The sequence below is a fragment of the Gymnogyps californianus genome, chromosome 3 (genome assembly GCF_018139145.2).
Source record: "Gymnogyps californianus isolate 813 chromosome 3, ASM1813914v2, whole genome shotgun sequence".
NCBI classification, from domain to species: Eukaryota; Metazoa; Chordata; class Aves; order Accipitriformes; family Cathartidae; genus Gymnogyps; species Gymnogyps californianus.
The window spans coordinates 1,785,262-1,804,008 of record NC_059473.1 but is presented as its reverse complement, the minus strand read 5'-3'; the positions used below and the strand labels follow the sequence as shown (position 1 = coordinate 1,804,008).

Sequence of the window (18,747 nt, the reverse complement as noted above, 5' to 3'; positions counted from 1 at the left end):
CAGGATCTAGGGCATTTCAGTCATCTTTGTGTGAAATGAAATTGCAAGAGAGTATTTCCAAACAGAAGCAAAAGCAGCATATCTAGATTAGATATTAAGAGTCACAATTGTTAAGGCAATACTAAAACTAGAAAAATTCTATTTAAGGATGGTGTCAATTTCCAAAAAGAAGAAATGCACACAAATAAATTCATACTACAATAAAAAACTTCCTAGCTGTATCATTAAACTGAAAAAGCATTATGTTATCAGAAAGTTCCAGTTACACAGGTTCACAGTATGACTGAGATGGGAGATACGTTCCTCCCACCAGACACACCTTTCCTCCACCCATAACGCCTAGTTTTAAACACGCAGTGAGGCTCAAAGGCACAAATCTAGACTAGTGCTTTGTCTCACAGCAGACTTGGCCAAGATCTTGAGAGGAAAATCAAAGATGGGCAATAACCTGCCTAAAGGAAAAATTCTTAGCTTCCTCACTATGTGCACAACTTGTCTGGAAGCACGACAGCTTTTCTATCACAAACATTTGTTCTTCACATAACTCTTTCTTCTCATCATCTTAGGAACACCCAGCTCTATGCTACACCCTTACCTTCAGTAACACCTTATAGCAATGCATTCCCTGTGATCTGTTTACAAGTGTATTTTTGTTTCCCAACAGTCATTGCCATGAGAAACACGTTAGATCCTCACTCCCTGGTTCCCCTTCTCTCTACAAGCAGCCCATGAGGCTGACAAGCCCAGAATTCTGCATCAGGAAATAAACACACATCCAGGGTGTCTCCATGCACAGTAGTTCACAATAACCTACCATGGGTACGAAAGGCATGTGTGACAGAAGCAGGGTCTCTACTGGTAAGAAACAGCAGGAACATGGAGACCCTTAGGAGCTCTGCTCTCAGGTAGCGTATCAGAGGTCTAGGAATACTCTCTTGCTGAGAAAGTCCTATTTCTCTCTGTTAACCTAAATGCTCCCCAAACACCTCTACTGCTTTATGCCTACCCCATCCCCACAGTATTTGTTCCTAGCCATTTTCTCTACCATCAGCTCCCATGAGCTTAGGGCCTACTTATCCACATGCTCAACATACCAAACCCTGGAAAATGACTGAAGCATAGGGCACTTACAAAAGCCTTTGCCTTGGCCTTAGCCAGTTGCCGTCTCCTTCCCACGCCACCAGAGTCAGCAGTGGAAATGCTGACAGTGTGAAGAAACGATGGCCTTCCTGCTCTCCGTGCCAACACCACGGCAATCTTCAGCGTCCAGGAGGAGTCCTGGCAGGAGTCCTGGTGCTGGGCCTGCAGCACTGTGGAGGGACAGGAAGCATTAGCGAGAACTGGTAGAGGCACAGGGCCAGCGTACCACAACATCCCTTGCAGACATTTCCATTGTCTTCAAGTCAGTACATTAAAAAGTGTCTTGGGACCTACTTGTATGTCCCTGCAGGCTCCATACAGAAGAAACCCTATCACAGAGAATGTCTACAACTGCAGTCAAAGGTATGCCTGAAGCTGTGCAAACAGACACAAAGTAGGTTTACCCCAGCTAGCTCATACACCAATAAATAACTCAGCTGCAGCAGCGGAGGCCCAAGGGCTGCTGCACAAAACCACCCTGGAAAGTAGGGTAACACTCGCGTCACGCACTGAGCTGTGTGCTGCCAAGGCTACCCTGCTGCCAGCACTCAGCTAGCAAACTTCTATCCGTGGCAGGGTTGCACGTACAAGTTGGAGATGCACATTTGACTGCAGACTAAACGTTCCCTGAAGCAGCCTGACATTTAGTAAGGAACACCTAATGGGCAGCTGTAAGTTTCTTACCCCTTCAAAACATCCTTCATGGTGCAGCAGTTTGAGGATCAGTCCCGTGCCTTAAAGGTGTTAATGCAGCAAGGTTTCTTCACGCATACCAAAAGGGAAATAGTGAGGTATGCTGATCAAAAGCCTCAGTATTTATCTGTCCCAGGAAAATCTGAATGATTCTCTTTAAAAAAAAAAAGCTTTCCCCCTTGTTGCCAAATGTTGTTCTCTATTATCTTTCCTCTTTTCTGGTGTTTAACCGTAATTTTACTCCTCTATTTCCTCTAGGTGCATTAGACAAATACACATTAGCCAGTCTGTGTAATTTGACAAAACAGAAAGTTGTAATGTGTATTTGGATAGGTTATACTGGAACAGCTGGTCCATTAACTACTTGGTGGGATAACAATGTCTCTATTTTTAACACCCAAATTTGGATTTTTTAATTTAAAAAACCCAACAAGTAACAAGAACAAATGCAGATATGGAAAGACATAAATGGCTGAAGAAACCAACAGCAAAGTAGCCTCTTTTACTAATGTGGCAGAAAATACAGATCTCTAGGGCAGATACAAGAGAGAGAAAAAAGCGAACTTCAGTGAACCCAATTTAGTCATCTTTGCCAAGTGCAATACAAGGGGGGGGGGGGGGGGGGGGGGGAGTTAAATTCTTAGCTCCTCTCCCAGATTTTATTCCCTTTTCTGACAATATGCTTACTTTTCCTATAGAAACTGTAGCTGGGTAAAGGTCAGGTTAAGACATGAGCACATACTCCAAAAACCCATCAGCGTAAACAAGTTAGAAAAGGTAAAGCATTTTTAAATACTTTCAGTGGTCATCACCTTGCTCTGATACTGTTCAGTTTTAATTGTTAAGCCTATGATGCCTTGTTCAGTTCCATGGAGGCAGACCATGTTTGCCTGTACAGGGATGCATCTGACATCAGTGGAACGTCATCCAGGTGCAGTCATCTGCTCTCACTGCTGTAATGCTAATACCATGTAGATGGATGAAATGATTCCCATAGCGGCATATTAACAAGAATTATTTACCAGAAGAAATAGGCTGCTCTAATGTTCAAAGCTTCAGCTTGAAGTTGCTACCTCCTACGCATATTACTTCCATGTCAGATCCTGCACACACACCACACCAGGGCTGTTACTCACATGCAGGTTTGCAAGTGCAAGTTGTTAACTTTTAATTCTGTGGAAGCTTTAAGAAGATTCCCCTTTCCTCATTTAGCAGACATCTCTCACCTGCTTCCATGAAAGACTGCCTATTCAAAAAATGTCCTGACCTGTAACATTTGCCTTCTAAATTATGAACTCTCAGCAATGAAGACTAAGCACGATGAGTTTAAGTGTAACTCTGTCAGTCTCTATCTGGTGGGTGTGGGGCTGCTCCAATGGCAAAGAACTTCTAGATTCTGTCTTAGAAGGGATCTGGCAAAATAAAAAGGCAAAAGCAGCCAAGTACAGCAGATTTTAAGGGCTTAAGGCACAGACTGCGGGATTTCTTCAAAATTCCACACAGTAAGCCATCCTTTCGTAAAATTTGACTTTCAAACTGCAGTCAAAAGTTCTTGAGTGTCTTAGAAGCCCCAGGTCTTATTTTCAAAAACGTCATCAGCATTTTGTCTGTGTGCAGGCAGATTCTACATTCCCTCATCGCTGTCAAAGTGGGATTGGATATACTGCACATGCAGCATTTGCTAACTAGGAAGGTGAATCTATTGTTGAATACAATTTTATCAACCCCCTATCAATGCCCAGCCACATGTCCACAAACCACCAATGTTCATCAGAACAAGGGAAGCATGAAACTGCAGTTTGGAAAATTCTGGCATAGAAGGGAAATGTATGCTCATCTATTTATAAATGAAGTCTGAAGCGAGCTTCACTGATCATCCTATAAATAGTGACTAGCGTGAAATGCAAAGTAGCAGATCTGATATTTCATACATTCTTGCTCCTTATTCTAGAGCAGCCGTTTTCTGCAAAACTTCACTTCCCCCCATTGGTGTGGTACTTTCGAAAAGCTTTTTGAAGCTTACTCCTATGCACTTGAATTCAAGGTCCAAACATCTTTTTTACATGAGGAAAAAAAAAAAGTCAAAAATACTATTTTTAGTCTTTTGCAGAAGGGATACGAAGGGAAGTGTTCTTCCTCCAAGGCTGTACCTAGCAACATTTACTTAACCATTTTCACTGCTTCCTTAAACAATCACTTTTGCATGAGCTTAATCATATCAAACTGTTGCAAACCCTGCCTGTAGTTTGAGGGAAGATTGTTGCGTCATTAGCACGCTAGCTAAGGTAGGAAGAAGTTTTAGAAGTCTGCTAATATTCTGCTATTAACAGTTCATCCACGCCTATAGGATCCAAGCCATCTGTTAGAAATTTCATCACAAAGTAGAATTAGTGAATGGCTGAGGGGAATGTTGAATTGCAGAATTAAACCTTAATTGTGGGCTAGTTTCCTTGGCTCTTACTCTCAACTTTTATCTTTATTATAATTAGCCAGAGGTCACAATGTTTTATTCCTGTCTTTCAGGGTGTATGATATTACCAAAACTGCCAAAGCCTAGAACAAGTTAGAAGGCTATTGTTTAATACATTCATCCTCTAGAAACAAAAACAAAATCAGAAAAAAACCAGTGCAAAACTTACACAGCAGGTGATGCTTCTTGCATACTTCCTCTCCAGGAATCCTGTCTCCTGGAAGGCAGCTTTATTTCCAGTTAACTGAATATTCACCTCATCTTCAAAGGTTATGACTTTTTATCCAGGTTGCTGTTACAAGCTGTTGACATTAGTAGAAAAATGTTAATGTAAATTTTACAAGCCAAGTAAATTGTGACAGGCCATAGTAACACTGGCTGATGGAAAATCTCCTGCTAGCCTGTCAAGACAGATTGGATCATCTACATCTCAGAAGTTATGTGCCATTTTTTGTCCCTAAGAGCAGCAGCTGCACAAGGATGCACTCAGCACACCTATTCTTACTTATCTGGAAAACACCATGTTGCACTCTAGTCCTGTGTAAGCAACAGTTCCAAACCCACATGGGATCCTTTGCAGCAAAACTGAGGTTTGGATTTCATTAAAAAATCCAGAGGTTTCTGAATTTGCAGGCAATCCAGTTTCTTATAAAAGGCTTTTATTTGGGGGGAAAACCAAAATGGCTATCAGGAAAGTTTGAAAAGTGGGATAGCTGATGGGAAGGAGAGGCCCTATAAAAAATCAAAGGCTGCCTGTGCTGTTTTTCCCAATCCCCAAGCGCTTTTAGAGCCTTTGTGCTACCCATGAAAAATGTCAGCACAAAAACAGGTGACAGCATAGTGATTTTCTTAGCCAAGAGATGAACTTTTTTTTTAAGCACCTGACAGACCAGAATTTGATTTTTTCTTCATTCACACTCAAGATATCACAAAGCACTTTACAAATCAATAAATTACAGTGGTTCAATCATCTCTAGCAAATGGAAGCCTAGAATAGAAAAATAGCCTTTAATATATGACAAAAGAGTCTGATGCCAGAATTTCAAGATTAAATATATAGAGTGGTAAAGATTTGTGATGGCAGCTTTCCCCTCAAGTGCCTGGAACTCACTGGAAAATGTATATAGTTATTCAAAATACATATTGCTATGACAATAGCCTAAATTCACAATGTTTGGATCTTATTTGGGAGATTCTGAGGATGCAAGAATGGTTAGATCCAGGGGTTAGGTACAAAGTTGAGCAAAACCAAAGCCATAGGGTACATAAAATACGTTTTGTGGTTCAAGGAACCATAACTTATGCAACTCACATAAGAAGAATGTCCAAAAAGTATACTGAGCTGGATAAAAGTGTTTTAAACATGTGTGTACACATGCAGAGTACAGCCTTCCTAGCAAAGCCCTATACAAGACCGTGTATCTACCCAGCCTTGCTCCCAGCAGAGAGACTGCTAGGAACTATTTTCAGCTCAGGCCCACTGCTGGATACGAGGCAGCTCCACTGATTTAATGGTGTAACTGAGATCAGAATCTGACCAAAAGTTTTTAGAGAAAATAAATGGGGGGATTTTTTGAAAAGCATACACCACACCATATTATGGTTCTTCCCAACCTTAGAAACGCAGCTAAACACTATAGAAACAAACAGTAGCTATGTTTATACTGGAGGAAGTTGTAGCTTGTCAGGATACAGTTGTATAAATAATTTAAAAAATAACCCAGTACATACTGCATGTCCTTTTAAAAAGGAAAATAATAGAATGGAAAATTCTGTTTTCCCACCATGCGCAGAAAGTCATTCTAGTGTCTGTGACACGCAGGCCCGCGCTAATGCCTGTTGAAAGTTTCCTACCTTGAGCTTTAGGTCAGGCCTATGGTGAAAACAGAGAAAGTAATCTACATCTTTCCAATTAAGGTGGAAGAATTCAGTGTGCACTTTTCACTTGGAATACAAATCTATATACATAGCAGTTACATTTTTATAATGTACAATATAAAAGGAAAACAAGGGTTAAATGTAATGACAAAGGAATACAGCATGAAAATGCAGTCATTTTTTGTGATCTTCAGCTATTTTTGTTTCATTTTAGAACAAGAGATCCACAGGGACCTAAAAGAAAAAAAAAATTTAAAAAACCCCAATGGTAATAGTGGTAACTTCATGCACGTTTGTATATTCTGCTTCTGCTTGAGGAGAAGCCTTGTATTTTTTCTTTACTCTCATGAATACAGTGCAAGTCAACAATAAAAATATACATCACAGAACTATTTGGTATCTGTGTTTTGTTTGTAAAGCCCTTTCACCAAAAATCACAGTTAGGTCTAAGCATCTAATAGGTTTGGGGATGGGAAATATAGTTCAGAGCCTTTCACCCTTCAGATTCTAATCTAGCAGTCAGGAGAGAGGTATTGCTTCTAGCCAGCACTTTTTATGGCCATAGAACACTTCCCACCAGCCAGATGCTCATAATACACTATGACCAGTGGCAGTAACTAATACACAAGTAAGTGGTCCCAGCAGGGATGCCAGGGAATGAACAAGTTTCTTGTTTCAGCAGAGATACCCCAAGAGCCAGACTAAGGCATATTAATAAAAGCATACAGGAGAAAAATTCTAAAAAAAACAAACCCAAAAACCAAAACACCTCTTGCTCCCTGATGCCTCACAAGCCCAGACATGCTCTGTTATCATGGTCCTTCAGCTAATGAAACAATCCAACCCACAACACTAGATGTTTGTCCTGTAGGATGAGAGTGTGTTTTCAGTGAAGCTAAAATAGAATCTGTGGTACCTCATCTAAGTCTGGTCATTAGTCCTTTCAGGATGCATGTCTTCCTGGACCTCTGGAGAAAAAGAAAAAAACCAAAAACCAAAAAAAACCCAAAAACAAGACTCAGGTCATGGTTTTGCCCTGAGACATAAGCCAGTGATAATGCTGTATAAGACTGCTGCCTCCCACATTCTTCTGTTGTGTTAAGAAGAGACATAATCCTTGGAAGACTTGTGTAATAGGTGATCTGCACCCTCCCAGAGCAAAACATTGTTACTATAGGAAGCACCCTGGGGTAGGCAGCTCCCTCCCAGACTCCCTTTGCCTTGTTTGTTCTCTACCTTGCACTAGAGTGGCCTCACAAATCTACTTTATTTTCTGACATGCTCTATGGAATCCAGAAATGTAACGCAAATGAATAAGTGTTTGCTTTACAATCTGGGCCTCAGCTCTCAAATAAAAATCAGTCCCACAGTAAGGGACAGCTCAAGCTGAGATAATACAGATTCATTATTTAACTAACAGGGACTCCCTTTTGCTATCTTCTATGGCTTGCAGTTCTCACCATTGTCAGGCCAAGCTGTCAGAAGGCTCTGACAATGGTAGTGATGGCAATAATTCATTTATTCCTCTTTCAGCACTCGAGACTATCCTGGTCTGCTCGCCCTTCGAGTTCTGGTCTCATTTCACCCATTTTTCTTACATGTTTTGCCACTTCTAGAGCAGCTAATGTTTATCGACTTATAACCTTGAACTGCTTGACACAGGAAAGCAGCCTGGACAGTGCCCTACCCGGAACAGTTGTTCCTGAAGAGGCTAAGATGGAAACAAGTTCCAGATTCAGATACATTCTTTAAAAGGTGACAATTTTTTCTATATTTCTTTGTCCAGATGAATCCATATGGGTAAATGGCACTCTGCAGAGCATTCCCACATAGCAACAAGCACCCAAGGCTGCTTAGAGGGTGCCAAGGACAGTGCTGCAGCTGTGCAAGGGAAGGGTCATTTCATCAGCCAACAGCAAGAGCCGGAGGCTTACAAAGCTGCGGACCCCATGATTGCTCCACAGGTCACCACAAGCCACTGCTGGCCCCCTCCATCAGAATCAGCGCTGCACATGTTGCAAGGTCTTTGGGAGAAGCATTTCAGCATGTTTTCAAGAGACTCACTTAAGAATGGGATGTCTTTCTGTGCTGGCTGACAAGAAAGCTGCACACACAACAGGAACACGCTGAGGACATTACATACTGCCTGGAACAGAGTGAACAGCTGCGGCCACATTACTTTAGGTAGTTGAATTTGCCATTCTTAAAATGCTATCATTTGATTGCAATGGCCACAGAAAGACAGACACATCACAGCAGCATAACTAAAACTTGTGTATTTGCCACCAGCTCAGGCCTGGTAAAAGATTTCAGCTGCAATTACACTTGCAATTAGTTGTACCCAACATGTAAATTACACTTCCATCTTGTTTAAGGGTCTCCAGTAACACCCCCCTCCCTGGCTGTATAAATCACTATGTGATTCTGTACGCACACAATGACTCATGCTCTCAGTGAACAGCTCTCAAAGAAGCTTTAAACCAGCTTCAATGGCTTGTAATGAAGTGCTGATTTTGACAAAATGTTTGGATTCTTTCAGAGGCATCTCATTTTTGTACATGCAACCCACCTGAAAAGTCACTTTGCCTTTGAAGAATCTGGTTGGCACAAACTCCTGGGTTGCTTTTGGGTTTTTTTTATTTCACAACATTTTTACTGGTGGTTTTTTTTTTTTTTTTTGACTGATCCATCTTGGGCCAGAGGAGCAGAGAAAGATGCCTAAGCTTTTCATATGCCAAGAAGGAGCACACTGTAAAGTGTGGAACTTGCTTCGTCTTTTTATTCAGAAGGCTTTTCCATGAATCATATCCATGCTGTTTTCTATCCTAAGATAGACCTAAATATTTTATCACCGGAGGCCCAACTCACTACTAACATAAAGATCACTGAAATCAATGGAGATGTGCTGATCTATTTCATCAGTGTTTTCCTTATAACTTTAGGTAGAAGGAAGAGTAATGTAAAATTTTACACATTCAGAAATCTTCATAACTGACTTTGACATTATGACAAGGGAAGAATCTGGGTCAACTCCCTCTCCTACTCTCCTTTGTTTTCCAGGAGAAAAGGATGACATTACTTCTGTCATTACTGTGAATGCTGCTGGAATGCTACACCTGCTTTTGTGGGCTACTCTTGAGAAAAATAAAGTTGAATACAGGGAAAGGATCAGAAAGAAATATAAAATTATTTTAGATCTAAAAAGCATGCCATTTATCAAATCAAGATATTAATTCTAATTTATCAAGTAGAGGTCAAGAAATTACCTAGTCAGTTTTGTATGCACTGAATACAGAATACACTTCAGACTTGAATCCATCAGGGAAATACAAGATCTATCTGCTGAAGATAATGGTAGATAAATTCACTACAAATAAAGTGCAAATTTTTCCAATCATGTGAGTAATTAACTATCAGAACGGTTCACTTTGGGATGCACTGAGATGTCATGAGCTCTCTAGCAAATACCAGAATAAAACGCATTTCTGAAAGCGATCCTGTGGCTTCAACAGGAACTTCTAGCCAGATGAAGAAATTACTCATTGAGCTTTGACTACCTGTGCTGTGGAAACTGTACTAGATAATCATGGTGGTTCCTTCTCGCCTTAAAGAAAAAAATGTGCATACACTTCATTCACTTCACTTTTGACACCTACAAACTAAAGAGTCACCTGCTGATAGGTTAATGCAAATAAAGACTTTCTTTCATCTCCAAGTAGAACAGCTGAATTATGTCATTTATTTTTCCTAAATCCTTAGCACAAAAACCTCATAGAACCTATGCAGGAGGAATGGGTGAAAGGATCAAAAGATTTATTAGGGGCAAAAGTGTAAATGTTCAAATCCAACTCCGCTCTCCCCGACCTCCTATTTTTACGAAACTGTTAAGAACTTAATTATTGCCAAAAATTCTCCCTTTCAGTCAAATGTTGTTGACTTTGGCCAGCAGCTCCAAAAGATACTGGGGAAGAGGAGGACACAGATGTGTAATTCCATGTGAAACCAGGCTAAAAATCACTGTAAAATAGCCCAGATTTGTTGTTGCTCTTATTCCCTCTGCTTCGGTGGAGATGAACTAACAACTGAGTTACGGAAGGAAGCTGTAGAAGTCTTCTCTGACTCCATATATCCCTAGATAGTTGTCCAACTCCTTCAAAGTGTTGATGAAAAGGCCTCTTCACATCCCTTTGTCTAGAGACTGTAACGTCATAGCCTACCTCTTTATTTTAATTCACAGCTGAAAGTTTGTGATAAGAAAAAACAGGAAACAATCTTACAAATAAACAAAGACATGTTCAGGGTGGATCCACATCCCCCTAAAAATGGAGACTTTCCATTATGGAATGTACTTAGTAATAATCCGTATCTGCTTTTCACAGTAAAGGCATATTCATTCAATGTATTTTTACACTCTAAAGTTCAAAGCCTCCAATCAGATCTTTGCTACAGTTCAGAAAAGCCAGTGGCAAGAATAACAACCTCAGTTTCCATTCCATGGCTGTTGTTCAGAAATATCTTACTCTCTATTAACTAAAAGTATGACAAATATACTTTAGTTGTGCATATAATGACAACAGATAAGACCACTGTACATAAGAACCCCTGTGGCCCACCATGAGCCTCCACCTTTTAAGATATTTACATTTTTTCAGTACCTATAACAGTTACAAAAAGGCTGTTTGTTTGCTACTTGCCATCAGATCTCAGAAACAATTATTTTTTAGTTTAAAAATAAAAAAAAAAAAGGCTCAATTTCTTCCTTCCTTGTAGCACCTTTAGCTAGCAGGACTAGAAGGAACAGAGACAGTTTGCTTTAAAAGGTAGGCAGATAGTAATTGCTTGAAAACATACATTTCTAATAAATATTCCATGCCATAACTAGCTCACTGCATGCCAGGTCCCTGCTGGCCTCACTGGAAGTTCCCAGTACAGACCAACTACTCTGTGGGTTTGATTTGTTCCTCGCACATAGGACCCCCCAGCAGAACTGGGAGCCTGCAGTCTCAAAGCAAGCCAACTCAAAACAATATTTAGAAACTTATTAGCACAGTAGACTTTAACAGCTCCTCTTCTAACGAGCCAGAGACTGATTTGGGGGTTGAGGTAATCTGTCACTGTCTAAACACACACTTTCACAAGTCTCACGATCCACACAGCAAACACATGAAAATATGCCAGCTTCATGGATGATTCCCTTCCTCTCTGCAATGAAAGAGGTTGCAAAGGCTCTGAAAGCCAGCATTGCCCCAAATGAAGTGGTTTTGGAAGTAACAGCATTTCTGAGAGAGACTGGCATCACGCCACCCACGGACTCTAGCTGCAGCATCGGCAGCTGCGCCTGCTTTACTCACCCACGGGCAGCCTGTTCCCAAGATATGCCACCAGGTGTTTACGGGAGACAAACAGGAAGCAACTGGTCTTTGCAAGGCCTCACAGTTATGCTTTCCGACAAAATACCGTTTCTTGAATATACTATCACAATTCAGTTTTCCAGTTGCCTCACTTTGAAGAGTTAGACCATCATGCTTTTGGGCAAGAGCTGAAGGACTAGGGGAGAAATTATATTTAATTAAAAAGAAGAGCAACAGCAGCTCTCTCCTGGTGAGGACATTGATCCAGGAAAAGGCTGCTGTGCACACAGTGAACTCTGGCTCATGCTCCAGCCAATAAAGATTACAGGCATCGTATCACACAGCCGTCTTTTCCTGACAGAGCTGATAGAGTAGCCATGTTGCCAGCACTTACATTTTTATCAGGAATTGTAAGATGTTTGACATTTTGTCTGAAGACCCTGCTACTGGAGTCAAGCAATTGTGTAAGAATATCACATCTCTTTACAGGTCATGCTGTTCTACCCATCAAAGAAAAAGTAAGTTTATTTTCTTTTTTAGCTGTTGAAAAATACTTTAAAATGCATCTGAGACATCTGAAAGCTGAAAATCTGAAAAGCAAATATAAAAAGTTCACCCACCTTCCTTTTTTCTTCAGCCTCATGAGATTCAAGTCTACCTCCTTTTCAGGAGGACCTAGTTTGGGGGATTTGGAACTTCAAGGCTAGCAACAGTGGCAGTGAAATGAGTGGGTGGTCCAAGTGAAGAGGAGGATGTCCACCTCAAATAAAGCTCTCTTCTCCTCCGATTACAAACACAAATCAATGAAACTTCAGGGAGAAATCCACTAGTCTATGTTGCAAAATGCCTGTGGTTATCTGGCTACTTAGGCTTTTGGAAACGAGATCTTCACACAGACATCCAAAGTAGAAAACAAAACAGACTCTGCCACAGATGAAACTCTTGTCAGGAGAGTGGACGTGGAAATCTGATTAGCTCTTTACCTCTCAGATGAACCCTTCAGGTCACGGTTGAAGCACAGTAACATATGAGGGTGGAGAAGCCTGCAAACCGAGTCCTATGGCTGCATCTGCACTATGCATAAACAGAGAACTTTGGTTCCTGGTTCTGTACTTAGGATTTTCCATAAGGCACCAATTTCATTTTAAAATATTACTTTTACATAACTAGTACATTTTGTGCAAAACTGGTTAACTCTACGCCCTCAAAATATCATGCGCTTCCCAGCATATAAATCCCAGACCTTGACATCTAAAGAATGCTTGGCAGATCCAACAAGAAACACAGCCAAGCTAGATGTCAAAGGTATTTGTTAGGTTTCCAGTCAGCCAAGAATATTAACACCTTGCCCATACTTAAAAGGAATAAGATTTTTGTGGTGCCAGAGACAGTGCATGAAGAAATGATTATAAGACAGTTTTTATGTGTTCTGAAAAAAGTTTGTGCGCTTGGTTGGCTTTGAATGCGTGTGTCATGGAGAGAACCCTCCAAGGTCTGCAAATATGAATTCAGAGTGCTGGCTGGACTTGGTAACCTCATCCAATTTCTTAGGACAGAATCTTTTTCATGTGTGCACATAGATGGAATTATCTGGAATCCAAAATAGCTGAAAGGGAGAGAGATTCTCTCAGGTGACAGCCTGCCATTTCTCAGCTGCTTTTCACTGTATATCTCTTCAGAAAACTGCCATTGATGAAAAACAAAAGAGAGTCTGCCTTTCCAGTGCCTTGAACTCAGAGAAAAATTGGAGTGGAAGAGATCCCAGAGAACTGCTTAGCCTATCTCCCAGCCCTAGGGCACACCCAGACCTGTGTTTGAGATTCTTATTTTGACAGGCCTTCAGTCACAGCCTCCACAATGTTCCCTTCCTTCTCTATGCACTTCTTCAAGTATTCTAAAAGTTTGCCCTAAAATCCAGCCCAAATGGTGGCACATCCTAAAGCAGGACAGTGGGATTTTCATACTGTATTGACATCCCTCAGATTTTTATTGGCATGACTTCATTACAGGCAGTGGAGCAGTTTTGCACCAGCTAAGGGTCTCACCAATACCTGATGACATCAGTGAACAAGCTGTGGGCAAGCAGGTCTGTGCAGAATATCCACCCAGCTTTTGCAGAAATCAAGATATCTTTTAATAGAAGTTCAGTAGAGATCTTTTTTAAAATCCAAACCAGATTTTACACAAAAACACTCCTGTTTACTGTAGGTGCAGCAAGGGAGCAGCATATACTGGCTGCAAGAGCTGGGAGGAGCTGAGCCCTCTATGCCAGAAGATAGCAGAGGCCACAGGATCTGGCCCCAGCCCACTGGCCTGCTTCCCACTCCTCAGGGCTGACAGGTCTCCACCCAAGACACAGCCGGAGCTGTGGACTTTCCACCTCCTTCCAAAACACCAGCAGGCTCTGGTTTTTGTGCTGGAGCCCCAGACAAGACTGTAGACTGGAAGGCATGCACCTTCTCCCATCTGCACTCCCTCTTCCCTGCTCCTCCAGCCACATCAGGAGGGAGGAGGGCAGAGGCAGGCAGGGAGCTGGCCTGCAGGCACCAGGTCACCTGCCTGCACCCTGGGCTGCTGGTTCCTGGCAGCCCCAGGGCAGGAACTGCCTGCCCCCCCCCGCACTGAGAGATGGCTGCTGGGGATGGGGAGGGGTTGTCCCCTCCTAGGAGCAGCTTGCTCCCAAGCAGAACGGGCAAGAGGGAGGGGTGAGAGAACTGGGTGCAGTAGGAGGAAAGAGGAGAGAAATAGAGAGGAGGCTCTTCTGCCAAATGTGTTTGCAGTTTTTATAAACAAGAGAAATATTCCTCCCACCATTGACTCAGGCAGAGCAGGTTAGAAATCCACACTAGGGCAGGGGTGACCCACTTGGTACCAGATCACAGCAATAAGGAGCTCAATCTATAAGGCAGTTTAGCATTAACAGGACATCACAGGCCAGATTCTGTTCTTATTTTCCATATCTTTAACTACACCATGAGAGCCAACAGCAGAACTGTACCATCCAGACACAGGCCTTGCAACTGCCTCAAGAGGTGCTGATCTCTCAGCAGTCAGCACTGTAAATGGTACAGGCTCAGCTGGCAATTGCAGACTCTGCCTGCAAGCTCTGCAGCTGCCCCCCAACCTGTGCATGAGCCCCACATTTGCCTGCACAAAAAGATCAACGTAGAGACACTGTACAGTGTGGTGAAACACTTGCAGATGCCTGCTGTGACACCACTGCTCAGAGCCCACAGGCCAGCCACTCCCTCTGCAGTAGATTTTCCAGTGGTTTCTCAAATTATTTCACTCATTCAGGCATATTTCAAGGCTCCAATATAATGCTCACGTTTAGAAGAAAAATGAGATTTCCTTCTCTTCCACCAGCCTTTCCTATTCTGCTCCCTGTTCCTTTGTCACATCGTTTCTGCCTATGTCTGGGCTGCAGGAGAACTTCCTTGTCACGAGGGACAAACATATGCCTGAAGGGCAGGATCAGCTTCCTCTTAGCAGGCGATTCACATAGAGAATGCTGGAAATGGGACCAAGCAGGCACAGAGCCAAAAGCGTCTTCTAGCATCATCTGGTCCCTGTTGACCTTGGAACTCCAGGAGAGATTTGGGCCCTACCCAAATGACCCCTCCTCTGGCTTTTCCTGCAATGCTCACACTGCCAGGCCACGCCTGTGCAGCAGATAGGAGCTAATAGAACTGATTCAGCTGCCACCGAGTCTGTAAAAGCTTTTCTGCTCCTTTCTGCAGCTCCACACGCACATGCAAGCCTGACTCTAAAAGGAACAGCGTTAAAGTCGTGGTCAAGCACACCACACATAGAAATGCCAGAATTCAAGGATCAGAGACTTCACAACTAGGAATAATTGCATGAATGCCCCTCTTACATAGGCCACAATGTCCCCAATCATCATTTCCTTCCCCAGCAATAAATTTTGGGTAAACTGGATTACATGTCAGTTAGGTTTGTCTTTCCTAGGAGACTTAAAGGTTCCAAGAGGAAGAGAATTCATTAGTCATTTGTTATGTAGCCTATTACATTGTTGCAGTAATTACCCTCCTTGTTGAAAACAAAAAAAAAACCCCTCAGAACAAACAAAAAATACCAAACCACTCCTCTGACTTTAATTAACTTCTCAGCATCCTCTCCCACCTCTGCAGATGAAGAGCTGCTTGCGCAATTTTAGTTCAGCCTTCTTTGTATTATGAACTATTACACACTATTTTTTCCATTGGGCCCCAGCCTTCTTTCTGTCTCCAGGAAAAGTGGTCCCCAATAGCAACGGGTAGATACTCTGTTTTCTCCTCATTTTCTACATGTTACTCGATGCCTGCCTTTCTGCTCTTAACACCACATTTCTCATTTCTTTGCTAGGCTTTTTTTTTTTCCCTGATGTTCACAACTAAGATACCCCACTGCTTCCTAGCCCTCACAGTCAATCCCCAGTTTTTGGCTTCCAATCTCTACCTGTTTATCTAGTCAGACTCAGGCTCCATGAAACCTCCCAGTTTCATTCATGCTGATCTACTAAATTCCACTCTGCCAGCCCTCACCCTTGCCCTGATATATCCCTAAAAGGTCTGTCTCCTCCCTCCTCTATTAGTCAGACTGCCTTGCCTTTCTAACTGCCTTGCCTGGCTACCTGCTGTCCTTCGTGAACATCAGATACCCGAGAGCAGCCTGTGCAGCAGCAGCCGGTTAGAAAACGTCCGTGCAGCCTCAGTTTGGCTTCCAAGCTGCCTATCATTGCTGGATCAGGCCATTCCCCGCTCAGTGCTCAAGCAGTCTTGCACTTTTCACTCACTGAGTCATTCAAGGGCTGTTTCATCACACACCATCCAAACCTTGAACTGTATCCAGGACACCACATATCCAAGTACCTCCCCTACATCAGGGAATCAATGGCAGTTGTGAGTACTCACAGGCACAACGCTCAGTGGTATCCCAGGAAAAGCTTTCAGCAGCAGGAACTGCAGCACTGGAAGACTGCTATACGTTGCCTTCTGGCCGAGCCTTGCGCAGGAGAGGGAGTTACCCACCGCTGTGGGCTTCGCAGGTACTTCCTGACAGCACAGCAGCACCAAGATTCAGGAACACACAGTTCTGCGGGGAGAGCATTTTAATAGGTTTTACATGCTCCTTCCCTTGGTTCTCCATCTAATTCCTCTCCTGCCTTTCTCTGTCCCAGATTCTTCCCTCTGCTCACCTTCGGCTCCAGATTTTACCCCACCTGGAAAACCAGTGCTGGTCCTAAATCCCAGCTCTGCACCCACCTGTGCCACATCTTAGTCCCTTACCTACTCCTCTGATTAGGTCTCCTTCCCTCCTTATTTCTATCTCCCAACTAAGATCAGTCTGCTTTCTCTTTTTACTTCCTGCAGCTGGTGTAGCAGCCAGGGAATCAGTGAGAGGACAGGAAACAGTGTTCCCCTGCACTTCATAACTCACAGCTTTTGCCCATCAGTAGGAGGAAGAATTGCCATGATGGTCTGCTCAGAGGCAGGCCTGTGCCAGAACACACTCAGTGCCAACAGCCTCTTCCCTGACTTAGCTGACAAACTCTAACAAGTCTTTCCTTGGTAGATGGTGTTACAGGTTTTCTGAGGTTTTATAATGACTAAATTCAGGCTACTTCCACAGAAGTGGTAAACCACACATCTGTGGTAACTGCCTTCCTAAACAGCAAGTCAATAAAGTTTAACCAATCTATAAAAAAGATCATATAACATGGGACACACTTTGTTGTGAGAAAGAGCTGAAGTGCTTTAGTTGAAAGTTAAAAAACCCACAGCAAAAGCAAGTTAAACTTGAGCCTGACACACAGGGCAAGATACTTTAGTATGAAGAGTTCAAATTTGACATTTACAAGCTTCTGAAAAAGGGGAATTGGAAGTCTCAGACAATGTATCTATGTCATTTATTGGCACAGCCACCTGAACTTTCTGGAATATGTTTTCTTAGCAACTGAAGCTTTTTGGGAGATATCAATGGCTTAAGATAGTCTCTGCATGTGGCTCCTCTTTAATGTTTTTTTGAGATGCTTTACCAGTTACAGTTTTTGGTGCAAAAGCAAAACCTGTTCCCATCCTTCTGATCTCTGCTCTGCTGCAGCCATTCACACTCAGCCATCACCTCAACAAAATTACAGGCAATTAATTCCACCAGATGCTCTCCTCTCTTGCAGCTCTGTTTAGGAAACGTTCAGCCATGTCTAGCTCTTTTGGGTATTTTTCCACTGCTCAAAGCCAGGCCTTGTGGCTCTCACAAACTGCTCTTTTGCCCACCTCCAGCGATGCTAGGAAGGATTTTCCTTAACCAAAACCAAATGTCCTGCCTTCCCTCATCTGAAAAGAACCAGTGTAAATTGATTGCTAAGCCTGAAAGTCTGTCACTGACATTTCCTAGGACAAGAACATTTATTTATCTTCTCCCGAGATACACAGCTCAGCTGTGCAAACAATGAACACTTCTGAGCAAGCTAATAAACCTGCAATTAATATCGAAGAATTGTCTAATGGAGAAGACTGAGTTATTCTTACAGTCATAAGAGAAAGAAGTGAGCATAAATGATGTTTAAACCATGAGCAGCCAGCTGAGCAAAAAACTATGGCTCTTCTAAGGAACAGCAAAATTGGTGGGAAAATGGCCTAGCAATTTAAAGCAGGCCTTTTGTTCATAATTTAAAGGTGGAACAGTGCATGGGCTCAAGCAATGTGAATATCCTCTGTGGATCTAGATCTATCTGTGCCTCTTTCTAGCCCCATACGTTGCTGTGCTGGAATCCAAAGCTCTGAGATCCTATACCCTCCACTTAAGATTTAGGTACAATAAATCACGCAGTCACAGTCATGCACCAAACACTGAGGAAGTGGTTAAGAGATCTTCACACCCTATCCTCTCCGTCCCTTTCCTGACTGCTTGGAGCCTCCCAAATCTCTTAGTCCCTCCAAAGTAATTACAATAAGATGTCCTGCCATCACATAGAAATACTGCATTTGCATGTTATGCTTCTGCAGCACTTCCGCACTGACTTGCGGAGGGAGTACCACAGCAGTGCACAGTTGCTTGCAGGCTCTGCAGCATTTTTCAGTGATGAAGTGACCCCCTACTCATCAGAACTAGTAACACTGGTCTATAGGCTTTGAAGGTTATGGATTTTGGTATGAACATACAGCTCCTTTAAGACTGGTAAAGGCCTAGCCAAATGTTGAAAATTTGCCTAAA

The 18,747-nt window shown here is 42.5% G+C and overlaps 1 long non-coding RNA gene across 1 annotated transcript; it reads right to left on the bottom strand.

The window, feature by feature from the left end:
* Positions 1 to 1,165: 1,165 nt before the first annotated feature.
* Positions 1,166 to 16,617, bottom strand: LOC127015020 (uncharacterized). Its single transcript, XR_007766264.1, has 3 exons — positions 16,446 to 16,617; positions 4,473 to 4,605; positions 1,166 to 1,310 (listed from the first exon to the last, which is right to left on the bottom strand). It is a non-coding gene; the product is annotated as an uncharacterized LOC127015020 (long non-coding RNA).
* Between the last annotated feature and the right edge of the window lie 2,130 nt (positions 16,618 to 18,747).